The sequence below is a fragment of the Eurosta solidaginis genome, chromosome 1 (genome assembly GCF_040869045.1).
Source record: "Eurosta solidaginis isolate ZX-2024a chromosome 1, ASM4086904v1, whole genome shotgun sequence".
Lineage (NCBI taxonomy): Eukaryota > Metazoa > Arthropoda > Insecta > Diptera > Tephritidae > Eurosta > Eurosta solidaginis.
In genome coordinates, this window is record NC_090319.1 from 380,773,642 (window position 1) to 380,791,432 (window position 17,791).

The 17,791-nt window shown below is 34.4% G+C and overlaps 1 protein-coding gene across 15 annotated transcripts in view; it reads right to left on the reverse strand.

The window, feature by feature from the left end:
- Positions 1-17,791, reverse strand: part of NK7.1 — a 231,008-nt gene that overhangs the window by 197,152 nt on the left and 16,065 nt on the right. For 4 of the 15 annotated variants that reach the window (XM_067763236.1, XM_067763234.1, XM_067763235.1 and 1 more), the window contains exon 2: positions 8,644-10,027. The exons of 1 other annotated variant lie outside the window; for it this stretch is intronic. The gene's annotated coding sequence lies outside the window, so the exon portion shown is untranslated. Of the gene's footprint in view, positions 1-8,643; positions 10,206-14,415; positions 15,154-17,791 lie in introns of those variants that run through there. 10 more of the 15 variants (XM_067763237.1, XM_067763240.1, XM_067763233.1 and 7 more) reach the window with 10 other exon arrangements.

Here is a 17,791-nt window from a genome sequence, read left to right on the forward strand (position 1 = left end):
AAATTTACATATCGTAACAAAGCTAAGTACACATATTTTCCTTATAGCAGGAAATATTTCTAGAAAAAATGGACGGGATGGGTTAAAGACCACGCACACTTTTATATAAAAGATTTATAAAAGGGTCTTAGACGAAAATAATAAGCTATATCTTAGCGAAAAAGAGCTTCATATCAATAGAATTTTACTTTGTAAATTGAATTATAACATTAAATTGGAAAACACTAAAATTTTAGAAAATGGGTGTGGCAGCGCCCTTTTTATGACTAAGCAATATTCTATATTTCGGGAGCCATAACTCGAAGAAAAATTTACATATCGTAATGAAATTGTGTACACATATTTTCCCTTATAGCAGAAAATATTTCTAGTAAAAATGGACGGGATTGGTTAAAGACAACGCCTACTTTTATATAAAACAAGTTTAAAAGGGTCGTAAACTAGAACAATAAGCTATAACTTAGCAAAAAATAAGTTTTGAATCAATGATATTTCACTTATCAAGTTTTATTGTAAGAGGAAATGGGGAGAAATTTTTTTTAAACGGGCGGTGCCACGTGTTATGTAGAAAACTAATTTATCTGAATTGAAATGTACAATTGAAGCTTACGCCGAGCATATAATGTTCGGTTACACCCGAACTTAGCCTTCCTTACTCGTTTAATATGCTTTACAGTAGAAATATGTTTATGAAAACGTATGGCGCAGCAATGAATGTATTTCTTTATTAGCTTTACAAGCGCATGCCGACGGCGATGAAAGCGCTGATAAGCTAAACGAAAACCAAAATTGAAAAAAAAAAATAGAAAATAATGTATGAAAAAATTAACATACATAAAAATATGATAATTCCATTTAAATATGTAATTAAATTTTTAAGAAATCATTTAGCTATTCATGCTTGGCATATTTTAACAGTATAATCATACAATGACGTTCATTATTCGCGTGAGCTTTTAATATTCGTTGGAACTGGAATAGAAATGGAAAAGCAAGAACAAAAAAGAGTTTTTAATACTATGTTCAAACAGAAAAATAAATTGAGGAAATTTAGATTTGAATTGAACGCTGTTCATACAACTTGATTTAGCTTACACAATAGTAATTTGATAGCTGATTGGCTCATCTCTACAGCAAGAACATACCTTTGTTCAGACTGTCAAAATGAACACGCACATTATTGGGCGAATGAAATGGAATGAAAACATAAAACTTTGAAATTTTTGTGTGTTGTAAGAAAATGTGTTCAATGTTTTGGTTTCATTTTGAGTTTGCCATCTTCTTTTGACAATCCCTACTCCAGTGAAATGAAAGACATAAAATCAGCTGATGAGATGAGCCAACCATATAGTTCAGCCATGCGTAACTGACGTTTAAATATACTCAATAAACACACTTTACAATGTTGCATTTGCAGTTTGAAACAATTTATTACGCAATTTTTTTTTAAATTGGCAATTTATTATTACAATATATTATATGACAAATTGCGTAATAAATTGCACAAATAGTATAAATTGCCAATTTGGTGTGTGTTTGAACCTAGTATAACTCTAAATTTCTGATTTTGTATACAACATTTGGTTGCTTTTTTCTTTGAAATGTTCGCATTTTATAAAATAGATATAATTTATGGGGCATTCCATCTCTCCGCATGCACGGCCGTTGTGAACGAATTTTGTAATTGAAATTTAAGTAACTGCCCGATAAGCTACAAGCTTGAAACTTATAATATAGTTCAGAACCCGATGACAATGCAATAATAGAAAAAAAACTCGTCACTGGGTGGCGCAAGGATCGAGATATTCACAAAAATCGTATTTGTGGTCCGATTTGGCTCATATTTGGAACAAGTATTATTTATTTATTTATTACATACAGTCCGGTAGAAGTGACATCAAAATATGTTGGAGTTGGAGGGGGGGCAAGCATACTTGGCGCAGATTCGAGTGAAGTCTTTGGAAGGATTATGTATAGAGGACTTAGATTGTAACAAATTGTCAGGAAAGAGTCCTTGTAATAATGACTCACTAAATGAACTAAATAGAATGAGAAATAATAGGCAATTAAATAAAGACTAAAAACACTAAGACACTCCTCATCAATCTAGAGCGTTGATCAGACAATTAAATAAAAGCGTTGGACGCGTCAAATTTTTATTGATAGTCATATATAAGAGCAACTGAACCTTAATAAGGTTATGCTACGCCTCACATTTTTAGAAATTTCACGCACCCAACGATTTTATTTAATTGTCTGATGAACGCCGTAGATAGATGAGGAGTGTGACGACTCGCACCTAGGACATATCTAATTATTTTCTAGCTTTTAGTATTATTATTACTTCATGTAAGTATTGTTTTCAATAAAACCGTTTAACTTAAAATTTTTTTTTTTTTTGAAATGTTCACGAAACGGTCCCGAAGTAGTAACATATTCAATAATATACGGTACAATTCGATCCCTTTCAAGGTGGCACCTTGATATTAGTTGATATGCTTGTGCATTACACTTTTAACTGAATGATCTAGTATGTATCCTTTTTATGGAAAAAATGTTCAGTCTGGTTCTCAATGCCTTTTCTTCTTTTACTGCACTTTAACGGATTCGTTTTTATTAACTCTTAAAGGCCTTGCAGTCGACCGTTCACATGGAATTCTATATTAATCTTTCTTGTTTATAGATCTCGAAATTATAAACTTCTTTAATGCCCTCCATAGAATCAACGTAAAAAAATATATAATGATGATGAAAATATTCGCCTTCAAGCGTGATTTGAGATGAATCAATCCATATATGTATCTAAATACATGCATATATTCATAAAATTAATTTCTTAATATGTTTATTCAAATATTTTTTGCAAATACATTAATGAGTAACGAATTTGGTGTTCTGCAATAACAGCGCATTTGTTTGTGAAGCTTCGTAAATCAAATAAATTTGAACAGACTTGTGCGTTTATTAAATTAATATTTTCGTGTTGTTTGAATCTAATTTTAGCTAAATTGCTACAAAAATAAATAATGCTCATATATATTTTAGAAACCATCGCTTACTGATAGGAATGTAAAAAAATAACCGCATACATAATAAAAAGGCACATGGGAATTTATATTTTTTCAGCAAAAATATCTAAATGAAACGCAAATGATATGTCTGTTTATATTTAGATTAGAATAACATTTTTTCCTAAAAGCGATTTCTATTTATAAATATACCCTTACACAAATTTATTTACAAAGAGATATACGAAATTTGAGCCACAAAACTTCCATTGCCGTAAATAAAAATAATAATAATTAAATTGGATATCGCACGTTGCGAATTATAAATTTTGCTGACAAATTAAGGTGTTATTTCAATTCAACTAAACAATCAAATGGCTGAAAAAATTAATTGAGGTGGTCAAGAGACTCAATTAAAAAGTTTTTGAAATACGCTAAACTCCATAAAGTGATGGCCAAAGTAGTGTAACATTTTCTTTTTATTACAGTAGTCCTCTGCGCTGCTTCACTCGCACGCGTTCGGAGGACACAAAGGAAAGAGTGAAGAAGCATAAAATCAATACAATACAATTACATATGACAAACAAGAACGATGTTCCGAGAACACATCAGAGTCTGGTTCAGAAACAACTGGTCCCAGCAAATTTCAGTAAAACACGCAAAACCAAAAGGGCAACGCCTATATTTGCTTGAAAAAACGCAAACAAAGAAACAAACTCTAACTGATGAGAGATATTCGAACCTTTAAAACTACTAAAAAAGTTAAGTTAAACCCGGGCAGCGACGGGCAAACATATAACAATAAAAAAACAAAATAAAACAAACATGTGGGAAAATATCAAGCTTCTAGCTATTGAAATCAGGAAGAAATGGAGAAAAGCTTCGTATATGAACGATGAGTTTTATGAGATATATAGTATTTATGACCGATATTGTTAATTTTTTTTAGGAAGAAATATATGCCATGTATTTACCTTTATGCTTCTAACTGTTAATATGACAAATAAAATAATAAAAAATAAATGTAAGGCGCGATAACCTCCGAAGAGATCTAAGGCCGAGCTTCTCTTCCAATTTGCGTCGTGCTCCTCTTGATTTTCCCTACAAATTGTGCGGACGGGACCTACATGTTTTATGCCGACCCCGAACGGCATCTGCAAGGCAGATGAGTTTTCACTGAGAGCTTTTCATGGCAGAAATACACCCGGAGCGCTTGCCAAACACTGCCGAGGGGCGACCCCGCTTAGAAAAATTTTCTTTTAATTGAAAAACCTTATTTCTAAAATTTTGATGTTGCTTTGCCCGGGGTGTGAACCTGGGGCATACGGTGTGGTAGGCGGAGCACGCTACCATCACACCACGGTGGCGAAAATCCTCTTATCCGAAAAATTGGTTGTATGGGCGATGTATGCTATAGTGGTCCGATCCGATCGGTCCTGACAAATGATTAATCGGACACCAAAATCATATTAAATTTTATCAAGATATTTCAAAAATTGGGATTGAATTGATTTGCGTTCAAACATAGACGAACGGACATATCTTAATCAACTCAGCTTGTTATTCTGGCCTACATCTTCTCTTTAAAGAACACAAAATTGTTAATTTTCGGACCAAACTTGATATACTATTTTATTTTTATGAAAGGTTTAATACGAATGACCCCCAAATTCAAATATATGACCCACTTAGGATTGACATTTAATAACCTTTTATATAGTTTCGCTTCTATTTGAATATATCAATGTAGATCTTCGATTTATACATACATATATGTATTGTCCATATCCTTTGGGAGCTCAAAAACAATTCGAAAGTTTTTAAGCTTCTGTATTTTTTGGACCAATGAAATTGATGTTTGATGAATTAATTAATTAAATCGTTTTTGATCCTTCAATTTAAGCTAAAACATCGACTATTTTCCTACGGCGCGTTTTGACATGTTGTAGGGTCTTCTTTAGGGAGATATTATTCAAATTATGTATTTACTATATTTTATATATATAGCGTGCTCCGCCTATCACACCGTTTGCTCTGGGTTCGCACCCCGGGCAAAGGAACATCAAAATTTTAAAAATAAGGTTTTTCAATTAAAAGAAAATTTTTCTAAGCGGGGTCGCCCCTCGGCAGTGTTTGGCAAGCGCTCCGGGTGTATTTCTGCCATGAAAAGCTCTCAGTGAAAACTCATCCGCCTTGCAGATGCCGTTCGGAGTCGGCATGAAATCATCGATCAATCGGAAAATCAAGAGGAGCACGACGCAAATTGGATGAGAAGCTCGGCCTTAGATCTCTTCGGAGGTTATAGCGCCTTACATTTATTTATTTTTTATATGTTATTTGGAATATGTTTTAAGGTGTGTGTGTGCTATAAATTTTGAAAATATATTCATATCTCGTTGTATGAATAAATACATATATAGTCTAACTGTTTCAAATTCAATGACTAAAAAAATTTTAAATCCAAAAAATCGAAAACTCTTGTCCAGCGCGTTTGCACATATTACTGTATATTCTTCAGGGAGGCTTAGTTGAACTGACTTGTCCGCGAGGACCTCACATAGACAGAATGAGCCCATAGTGTTCCCAGGGAGGCTCCATACAAATTTTTTTATATCTAAAATTTGTTTTAATTTCGAAAGCTTTTATATTTACTTTCGTGTTTGGATGGATATTAAGTTTCCCTGAAGAAGACAAAATAACGTGTTGCAAGGCGCAAATAATATCCTTCGTAACAGAAATAACTGTATCGAACTTTTTTCCACAATCAGTTATTTCTTCTTTCAGTTAAGGCTGACCAAACATAGAATAATGATTGCTCCAAAGAGGAGTGTGTTACAAGTACACCTTAAGAGTAAAACTGCATTAATATAAAGTTATTTGTTGCAAAGATATTGCCTATTATATTCTTTTGCGGTCCTTTTAAATATCTTAAATCTTTATATTAAAATCTTTATCGTGGCGCTTTTCCGGTTCCGTAAATTTTTCCCAGACTCACTCCCTACGACAAGGTTAAACAGTTTACCAAGTTTTGTGATGACAGCCTAAATTAATTTTGAATTATGACTAAAAGTATTTGTAAAATTTATTTTTTCAGAAGTGGGCGGTTTCACGCCCCTTTTTGAAAAAAATAAATAAATAAAAATTAATTAGAGGTAAATTTTTCCACCCACGAATGAAATTTTTTGCTATTTACTGAATAATCACATTTTTGGTGTATTCCAAAATTTTATATTATGTAGATACATATCGCATGATTTTACTTATATTAAATAGCGAAGGGATCTGAGTGCCGAGGTTACCAAATAAAAAATTTCTCAAATGCACTCGTGTTCACAAGCGGGCGTACATGGCTAAATGAATTTATTTTTTCACCCTGATTATTTTGAGTTAATATACTCTGCGAGGTGTGCTAAGCTGAATATAAATACTATTTTTGACACTGTATATTTAAGGCTGTTTAAAGTAAAAACTTTATTGTGAGGATCAAAAAAAGAACGGAAGGGACTTCTGGCGGACACAAAAAAAAAAAATGTATGCCACGAATGGAATCCACGAGAACCACAGATACACATTTTCGCTAGTTTTCTAAACAATTGTTAAACAGGTGACCTGCTTTAAAAAATATAAAAAATTGTTGCTTCGGAATTATTGTCAGATCTATGATTTCTAAAGCAAAAATGCTTGAAATGTCCCAAATAATCGTGCTCGATATGTTTGATGTTAATTCTTTTGGTCGGCTACAAATCGCCGCGCCCTAGGTTAGGTTGCACTGGCTGGTCCATGAGGACCTCACATAGACTGATTGAGTCTGTAGTGTTACCAGAAGTTTGTTTTAACGGCGAAACTGAAAAACCCTAGCAAAAACCAGGACCTATGTTATAAAATAACTCCGTCCTCTTGGCAAATACTAGAAGCTTCCTAGGACTTAAGCCACTTGCTGCTTCTAGATCTGACAGCTGTATCACTCCTAATAGCTGAAGTGCTCGATCGTTTCCTTCTCCAACCCGCACTTCGTACATCTGCTATCTCTGGCCAAGCCTAATTTAAAGGCATGTGACGCCAGAAGGCAGTGTCCAGTCAGAATACCCGTCATGAGTCTACAGTCCTCACTTTTTAATGATAGAAGAAACTTTGTTATTCTAAGGTTGTAAGACCTACATATAATGTTCGACACTTTACAGCCCCGCGCTTGAACCCACGCTTTTCCCGCTTGATCGATCATGTGCACCTCTCGCTTTCGCTTAATCTCGCCCAGTCTAATTGGGACGTCTACAAAGCAAGCTTCAAGGGATGCGCCCTTTTTAGCTAGTTCGTCCGCTTTTTGTTGTTGTTGTTGTTGTTGTAGCGATAAGGTTGCTCCCCGAAGGCTTTGGAGAGTGTTATCGATATGATGGTCCTTTGCCGGATACAGATCCGATACGCTCCGGTGCCACAGCACCATTTAGGTGCTGGCCCGACCATCTCGGGAACGATTTATGTGGCCACATTAAACCTTCAGGCCATTACCTTCCTCCCCACCCCCAAGTTCCATGAGGAGCTTGTGGTCGCCAGAGCCTCGTCTGTTAGTGTAACAGGATTCGCCGCGGATAGGTGAGGTTTACAATTGGGTTTGGAGAAGCTATATATTGCCAGCCTGAAAGGTTGCGCTACACAGCCCCTTGAACCTGGTACTTTAATCGCCTCTTACGATAGGCATACCTACCGCGGGTATATTCTGATCCCCTAACCCGTTGGGAGGCGTCGTTCGCTTTTTCATTCCCATCCATTCCCATATGCCCTGGGAACCAATATAGATGTATGCTTCTCCCTGTCCCGATTCTCTCCAGAGACTGCTTACACTCTAACACGCATCTAGATGTTGTGCTATGCGAGATTATTGCCTTAATTGCTGCTGGACTGTCAATATAAAAGTTAACACGGTTGCAGCTTAAGCTATTCTCTTCCAGGATTTCTACTGCTTTGGTTACGGCTAATATTGCCTGTAGGATTTGCTTATTTTCGGATCAGCACAGTATACCGCAACTCCTTCCACTACTTTGGAACCATCTGTGTACACATGTATCGCCTCGTCCGCCATTTCCGCACTCTTGCGCCAACCGTCCACCTCTATTGTGGCCTTAAGATCTCCCTCGAAGCGCAGATAGGGAATCAGGTAGTTTGTTCGTCTTGTGATTGATGACGCTATACTACTATGGCCATATGTTCGGCGCTCAAGCTGCCCCGAGGCACCGAGCCTGGTTGCAGTTGTTAATGCTATGTTCTTTGCTACCAGGCCTACAGGTGGAATGTGCGCCGTGCCCTAATGTATATGAGTTTCAGTTCTTCAGAGAAGTTTTTTAAAATACTATTAATTTTCGTTAAAAACCTTTTTGAAATTTAATAAGTTTTGAACTTTTTTTTCCATTTTTTTAATATCTTAAATCAAAAACACAGTTTTTGAATTTTAAAAGATATGAACAATGTTCAAATGGTTTCTTATTAAACAGTATAGTAATAGTATAAAAATGCAAATGGGGTATGTTTATAAGCAATTCATCAGCAGTTAGCAATATCTTCCACATTTCTACAAATAAAGTGCATTTATCTATTCACACATAAATATATCTTATAGAGATAATGCTTCTTGGTCACTTACCTTAATTAAAACTTTGTTGAATTTAGTGCTAATAAAATGTAGCTTATTGTTGTTGTAGCTCTTTCTGCTGTCACCTAAAGCGCCACTCTTGAAAACCGATGCTTGTCGAGTTGTTGCTGCTAAACATTTTTGTTGGCATTACTCTACGTCGAATATTTTACTCATTTTCACTATTTACTCTTGTTCACACAATTTAAATTAACTTGTATTCAAGCCAGTTGTTTGTTGTTTTTGTTTTTTTTTCTCTTTGTTTTGTTTTTTTTTTTTTGTAGTTTAATGTTGTTAAAGGTCACAAATTGTTATGTAATTAGTTTACATTGTGCACGTGAAATAAAATAAACACGGGCTATCCAGAGTTTAGTTGACATTAGTTTCGAGTATCCCGTTACAATTTTCAAGCTTCCAAATAAGCGCACTTACTAAACTTATGCTTGAATTTTAGTGGCACTTGCTTTGACAACTTTGCTTGCTTTCACTACTTGCAAATAGGATATGTAACTAATATCCTTTTTGTGTGTTGAGTAAGTATGTTGTAGGTATTGTAATCGCTGAGTGTATTTTGAAGCTGTCGTTGACTTGAGTGTGAGTCAGAATTTACATGAATTTTGTTCTGCGCTTTTACTTGTTTTGGTTGTTAGATTTGAGCGCTTTAATTGTGTTTTTTTCACTTGATTGCCGTTAATTTGTTTTTGTTCTTTTTTGGGCGAATGTTTTGTTGTTGATTTTATTAGATTATATGTATGTATGTATATAGATATTTGTTGTTATTGCAGTTCTTTGTTGTTGTTCTTGCTTTCTGGTTATTTGTTGTTGTTGTTAGGTTATTATCCTTAATTAATGTACCGAGCTGCAAGTTAATACATTTTGCTTAATTAAAATTGACAGCACATCGCACAGCGAGCATCGTCATTAGCGGGAAGTTTAAATGTAATTATTATTTATTTATAAATTAATTTTAGCTTTGTTCTTTTTTTTGCTGCCTTTTCTTTGCCAATTAAGCCAATTTGTTCGAGGCTATCAGTTGTTCACACTTTTTTCATTGTAATCTCACACAAATGAACTTTAATGTTATTAATATAAATTTTGTTTAAATTTTTTTAAGACAAACGGCTATTGCTTTGTCATTTAATGCACTTTTAACAACTGCTTAACAATTATTACCTAATTATAATCCTTTGTTATTTATAGCAAGTGTTTTTGTTTTGTAGTTTTTTATTATAATATTAGACACACATTTAACCCAACGCAATTACTTTTTACGTCAAAAGCTGAAATGTTTGAAAGCGTGTTTTTCTTAATTTTGTTGTTCGTTCTTTTGCTAATTGCTTTTTTTACAAAACTGTTTACTTGTAAACTCTATTCCCATTCACATTCGTATTTTTAGCTGCAATTAAAATATTATTTACGTATTTTTAGTTAACGGAAATTAAATTAAATTGACGTTTTATGAGATTATTGGCTGTTTCTAACTCGCTACTGTTTGCTTTCATTTATAGATTTAATATTAATTATATTTTTAAAATTATGCCTTTTTTATTTTCTGGGAATATATAATATCTACACTGAAAGAAAAAGACTTGTAAAATCAACTGAAATACGGGTCAATCCAACCGAAATTTCTGTCAATTTTTATCCATTGCAACAAGATGTTGAATCAACTGCGCACAAAACGTTCTTTCGTAATTGACCGTTTTAGTAGTCAAATGAACAAAAAAAGTTGTAAATAATAACCTCCGAAGAGATTTTAAGTCGAGCTTCTCTTCCAATTTGCGTCGTGCTCCTCTTGATTTTGGCCGGGCGGGAACTACATATTTTATGCCGACTCCGAGCGGCATCTGGCAGATGAGTTTTCACTGAGAGCTTTTCATGGCAGAAGTACACCCGGAGCGCTTGCCAAACACAGCCGAGGGGCGACCCCGCATAGAAAAATTTTCTTCTAATTGAAAAACCTTATTTATAAAATTTTGACGTTGCTTTGCGCGGGGTGCGAACCCAGGGCATACGGTGTGGCAGGCGGAGCACACCACCATCACACCACGGTGGCACTTACTAACCGAACGTCAATTGGGCTACATCAAATATGCTGGCACACATTAAACATTATATACTTTATTATTTTGTTTTATTAAACGCACTTTCACCAAATTTTATTTTTTATAATTTATTTAATTTATAGTTTTGAACTTCGCTTTGCAAATAGAAATGAAAGTAGTAGTCACAAAACTGTTTCTCAATTATTTCAGTTGCAGCTCAGCTCATTCTCAATTTCTTCTCTCGCATGTAGTTGCCACACTTGATTGTTTCGAACAAAACTTGTATAAATGTTTGACATAACATTTTAAATAGAGAACTTGTAAGTTATAGAAAAGTAAAGAATCAAATCGCTAGAAGGTAATTCACCACTGGAGTAACTTTACATGTAATTCGCAAGTTTAATTTTCGTAACACTTTAAGTTGAAACGATTCCAAAACGACTCAAACTTTTATGTTGTCGGAAACATTAACATTAAAAAAAGGATGTTTTTTATTATCTTATTAAATTCGTTCGCGTGAGTGAAAATTCGTAAAAACTTGAACAAAATGTTACTAACTTTGGAAAAATCCTGTTCATTCAAACAAAACTTTTGCAACAAGAGTGCGCAATTTTGCATTTCGCTTGGACGAGAAGTTGCAAAATTGTACCCGATAGATAGGTGTCCCAGTATCTCATAATTTTTGCACAGTACATTCAAAAAAGGGTTTTTTGTTTTGTATTTATAACTGAAAAACTAGTTTTTTGTTGTTTTCCCATTTTGTGTGTTTTTCGATTGGATGATTATCTTATTTTGGTGTTTTTTTTTAACAAGTGGCACCATCGTCATACGTACAAAGTAGAGAGCGCAGTGAGCGTGAAATTCTCTTTGAAATTTGCTCATGTATTGACAGTTTATCGCCGTTGAAATGACATGTAAGATCAGTTGTGTTAAAAGAAAAATTAGTTAGATTGACCAGGAATCTGTCAATTTTACAGAATTTTGTTAAAGTAAGAGCGACCATTTCTCTTCTGTTGAAATGACTAAACTAATTTGTTCGTTTGACAGAGAACTCGGTCAAATTAACCATAATTTGATCAATTTCACCGAATCTCTGTTAAGTCAAGAACAACAGAACCGATTTGTTGATTTTACTTGCACCATTTCTTTCAGTGTAAGTATATACTTATAAACACTCATTTTGTTATACTTAACTCACGCAGAAATATTATATTTTAACTAATTTTATACCACAGCGAACAGAAAGAAAGCAATGACAATTTTATTAAATTTCGTCCATTAAATTATTCTTTTATTATTTTCAAGCAAAGAAAAAACTTCTACGAATTTTATAGCTGCAGCTAGGCAAACTCATTTGAAAATGTTTTTGAAAAAACTCGAAAATTTCGAACTTTTATTTGGAGTTCTCTGAACTTTTTTGAGTATGTATGCAATTTTACAGCCTAGTTAATTTTAGTCTACTATTCCTAAAGTGTTTAACATTTTTTATTGAAGAAAATCTGAAATCAAAAATCAAAACTAGTTTTGGAAACCAATTACTAATACTTTATTAACACTAAAATTTATTGAGCTACAAAACTGCTTGCTCAAAAAACAAGAAAAAAATGATAAAAAATTTGAAATTTTCGTAAAATTTTCTTGAATTTTTTCGAACATTTTTTGGATACTGGTTTACATAACTAAAACCAAAGAGTATATATTTGTTAAGAGGCGTCACTCGATACTTTGTTGTTGCCAAAGCAACCCTGTCATGTCGAATGTGATTCTCAAGGAAGTTTTGTTTAGTTTTTTTTAATTGAATCCTATATAGTTATGCGGTAAAGTGACTTTGCATAATTACGATTTTTGGAAAGAGAATTAATTAATTAATTTAATACAATCAATAAAATAAACACAAATACCCCACGAAAATATATAGAAGGCGTTTTTATAAATACATCTGATAAAAAAAACCAACGACTACCTTGAGAAAACATCGAGTAATTTGCTTTGGCAACAACAAAAGTATCGAGTGACGCCTCTTGACAAATATATACTCTTTGCTAAAACTACAAAACCGGAAGTTTTTTCTTAAAATATCGAAAATAAAAAACAAGATATTTAATTAAAAAATATTTCATTCAATAATTTGTACTTTTCAGTTCGTTGCTGTAATTTTAATATTTTTGTGATAAAAGTTTGATTTTAAGTTGTAAATTATGTATAACGCAACGAGTCATTTTTTCTTGTGTAAACCAGAGTTCGTATAATATAAGACTATTCATTCACTTCAGTGAGTGACAGCAGGCCTGAGTGCCTTTGTAAAATTTTTAGCATTATGTAATGGTGCATGTGAATATGAGTGACATCGACGCAAAGTGTCACGGCGCCATACATAATCTAGCCACAAAGCCGTATATGCATAACGAGTGCTGACTGTAATATCACCCTTCTCGATTGCCTCTTCGAAAATGTCCTATCTCAGAAATTGGTTGAGGAATGCCCTATTTCAGAATATGTTTCAATAACGCTTTACCTGAGCTTAAATTGAATATATTTTGTCGTTATCTGAAGTGCTTATGAAAAAAAACTAAGATAGAGCGTTTTTCAACTAAATTTTATGATAGAAGCTTTTTTGAAACCAGTTCTAAAATAGGGTGTTTTTGAAAAATATTCTAAGGTAAGGCGTTTTTGAACAGGCAGCTTAGATGAGGTGATATTCCGCTATACCGTCGATATATTCGTTTCAAAATTTGTTCACGCCATTTGAAAGTTTAAAAAGTAAAAAAAAAATTTTAAATATTACTAAAAAAACCGTAAATTAAGCTTAGCTTCTTTGATTAAGCAACTTTTAAGTGGTTTAAGAGTTTCTTTGAATTTTTTTCTTTACCCTTTCGTTATAGAGAGAGAAGTTCTACGGTTTTTTTAAGCGATCTAAGTGTAGTTGTTTTTATCAGTTAATCACAAAATAAATAAAACTTTTGAATTTAAAAATTTTTAGATTTTCTTAAAAAGTAAACGTTTGCCCATTATTAAATAAGATTTTATTAAAAGAATATTGAAGTAAAAAAACTGTCTATAAAAGGATTTGTCAATAATTAGAGACAATTTACAAAGTAACTAGGCATATATTAAAATTTTTCTCTAATATCAATAACAAAAAAAAAAAAAAAAAAAAAAAAACAAGGAATATGCTTCTGTCTCCCAGTTTATCTAGGGTGGATTATATATTTTCAATTTGCAATGTTTTTTCCCTGCTTATTGTCGCTATAATTACTGTATGCACTTTTTTAACACAGTTGTGACTTCTTAATACCTAACCTAAAATTTTTGCACTCAGAATTTTATAAAGTGTAAGTCAAAGTCTAGTCAAAATGTCCCACCCGTTACTATGGAATACCACCTTATGCGGTAACGCCCTTGGCTGTGCTGTGTAGCATGCTCCCCCATCACACAGCAGGTCCTGTTTTCAAGGCCCGGTAAAATCAATGTCCACATCTTTAGAAATTAGTTTTCCAAATAGAAATTTTTTTTAAGTGAATTGGCACCACGACTGTTGTTTGGCAAACGCTCATACTATATTTCTGACATGAATATTTTCTCAGTGAAAACTCATCTGCCTTGCAGATGCCGTTCGGAAGCGGCATACAATATGTAGCTCGCGTCCCGCGAATTTGTAGGAAAAATTTTAAAAAATTTGCCCGACGCAAATTGGAGGAGAAGTTGGGCTTAAATTACTTCGAAAGTATATATATCGCACCTTTATTTTTCACCACCCTACCGGGAAATATGTGAAGCTGGTCTCTCTCATTCCTTACACTTTAGACCAGATCGTTTCATAAATACGAGTCTTCTAAACATCCCGGCACCAAGTCGCGTTTTTTCTACGAATCATTCCATCTCATTGTAGCCAATACGCACTCTCAATTTTAATGACCTCCCCGGTAATCACGACACTTGCACGAAATTTAATTGGTATACAAACTGCTGCATAGTAATAATCACTGCACAGATAAGACGTTTAATTAATTTGCTTATGAAATGCGTAAATCGGCAAGATTCCGTCAGTGCACCATATAAAAGACTACACAATCTCTTTTAAGAGAATGGATTACACTGACGACTAAAAATCGGCAATGAAATGTGCAGTGCTGCACCAGCTTTAAAAGATAGGCATATAAATACTGCCGTTAGCATCGTCAGCAATTTAAGTCACACTCGCGTAACGTTTTCTTGGTTGTTTACATTTTAGCTGTCAAATAAATGTATTTACTGCAGTTTAGTTTGAGTCAAGCTGAGCTTTGGATGAAAAGTAACACAATGCAGAATGCACGAAAACAGTCACAGCAAAAGCACAATAGCCAAAAAAAAAAACAAATCAAACAATAACATTATAACCACCGAAAAGAAAGTAACGACAACAACAAAAACAACAGTAACGAAAACGATTCGCAATAATATCGAGTATCCGTGCAATACACTTTTTCACACCAATGCGCTTAACCAGCGAATGGGATCAAACAGAGCAATTCAAATGGCAGCAAGCGGCGGCAACAACATATTTACATATTCATAGAAACACAAACTCATACTCATAATTGTATATATGCGTGTGTTTGTGAACATTTGCGAGCACATCATATATGTATGCACATATTCAACGACTCTGATAGTGCTTTTGTAGCAATGATGGCGCTCGCTAATAGCTTGACAAGTGGCGCATACTTACATACGTTTGGGTAATTGGCGTTATAGAAAAGGGGCGGAGAGGTTCACCGTGCCATACAAGCTACGGAAATGTGCTAGGGAAGCGGAGTAGCTGAACTGCTCACAATCAATTGGTGCGTATGCAATTAACGGCGGCATGCACAAATGTCGTGAATATAGCGCATAAAGAGTGATACAAACTATTGCTAGCGCTATGGAGTAACATATGTATGTAGATTGCTGTACATACTTTGTAGATTCTCTTGTATGGGAAATTGTTGTTTAGTTTTATGACTATGCATGTTTAGACATCGGACAGAGGAAAACTTTTGTTAGCAACATTTTGGGTGGTTCATATAGATAGGGTAATTACTTGCAACATGACACCTCTCAAAATTATCTTGAGTTAGGGTTGCCACTGCTGTCTTGAGAACGGCTTAGTCGAATTTTATTAAATTTTGCATGCAAGAAATGTACTATATTTACAGCTCTCTTATCTAGAGTTTTTTTTTCAATAAATTGACTTACAAATACGGGTATCGAACGAAAATAATTCACACGAAGGGAGTTCTGCAAACGTTGCTATATACACTGCGAATAAAAAAGTATAGATAAGTTAGGTTCACCTGGCCGGTCAATAAGTACCTCTTATAGACTGAATGTGTCCATAGTGTTTGACGACCAAACGGAAGAACCCCAATCAGGTGTCAGGACTTATTTAAAAGAATAACTGTTCTCTTGGCAAATACTAGAATTTTTTAGGACCTAGCTTAATTGTTGCCTCGAGATCTGGCAACTTTGCCGCCCTTAATAGCTGGATCCTTGACCTGTCGAGCGCAGGACACGAACACAGAAAGGGCTCAACTGTTTCTTTCTGCATCTCTCACTTCCTATACCTGCTGTTACTGACGAGCCGGCCCAACTTAAAAGCATGTGACGGCAGAAGCCAGTTTCCAGTTAGTATGCCCATCGCGAGCTTTAAGTCTTCCCTCTTCAGAAATGAGCCACATTGTTAGTCTAAAATCATAGGCTTTGCACATAATCTTAGAAATTTTGCAGCCCCGCGCTTTTGCCCACGCCTTTCCCGCTTGATGGGTCATATGCAACTCCAGTCTCCTTTTAATTGCTCCCAAACGGTTTGGGGCGTCTATCGTCCTATTCAGCGAGTGTGGCACCCTCCTTTGTCAATTCATCGGCGGTTTCGTTATCTTCCATCCTCTTATGACCAGGAACCCGGTATAGATGTATGTTCCGGCCTGACAAAAGTTTTTCCATTGCTTCTTTGCATTCCAGAACATTTTTTGATAAAGTACAGTGTGAGATTTTTGCCTTAATTGTTACATGACTATCAATAAGAACGTAAAGATATTCGAAAAAAATTCGTTTTATAAAGCGATTGTTCAGACAAATAAAAATACTATGGCTATTTTGTTGCAAAACTGTTGTTGTACAGTTTAATAAAAAAATTAGTTTACTTAGAAATTGTTATTATATGTTAAGCTAAATTTAGCACTCCTGACACTTCGAAGAAAAAAACTAGACACTCAATGGTTTCGCGTATTTAAACGAATTGCTTAGTGAAGGACAAGAAGTGGGCGCCCAGAGTGAGGTCGTGATGATTCTTAATTTCGTATTGTACACTCAGAAAAAACACCTACCTTAAATGAGGAAAACATTTCTATTTCATGATACCTGAATTAATAGAAGTGGAGTTCAGCAGCTCTCGAAATAGATCTATACAATGAGATATGGCCGTTGGCCTTCCGCCTTCGAGTTTAACCGAACATTGCATACTCAGCTGAGAGCTTTGGAGATAAATTTTGGAGTTGAATGTTGACATAATTTACTTATGTGTATACTGTAAAGATATTAAATTTTTTGTTTAATTTGACCATTAAATTTTTTTTTTAAAGTGGGCGTGTTCGCCATGCGATTGTACTAATTTTTATTTAGGTCACATACAGTAATAGGAGTAATGTTCCTGCCAAATTTCATCACGATATCTTCAACGACTACCAAATTACAGCTTGCAAAACTTTTAAATTACCTTCTTTTAAAAGTGGACTGGGCCACGCCCATTGTCCAAAATTTTACTAACTTTCTATTTTCCGACATAAGGTCAACCCACCTACCAAGCTTCATCGCTTTATCCGTCTTTGGTAATGAATTATCGCACTTTTTCAGTTTTTCGAAATTTTCGATATCGAAAAAGAGGGCGTGGTTATAGTCCGATTTCGTTCATTGTAAATTGCGATATGGGGAACTTGCATACCAAATTTCATTAACATACCTGAAAAATTTACTCAAGTTATCGTATTCACGGACACATGGACGAACGGACATGGCTAAATGAATTTCTTTTTTCGCCCAGATAATTTTGATTTATAGAAGTCTATATCTATCTCGATTAGTTTATGCCCTTACGGGGT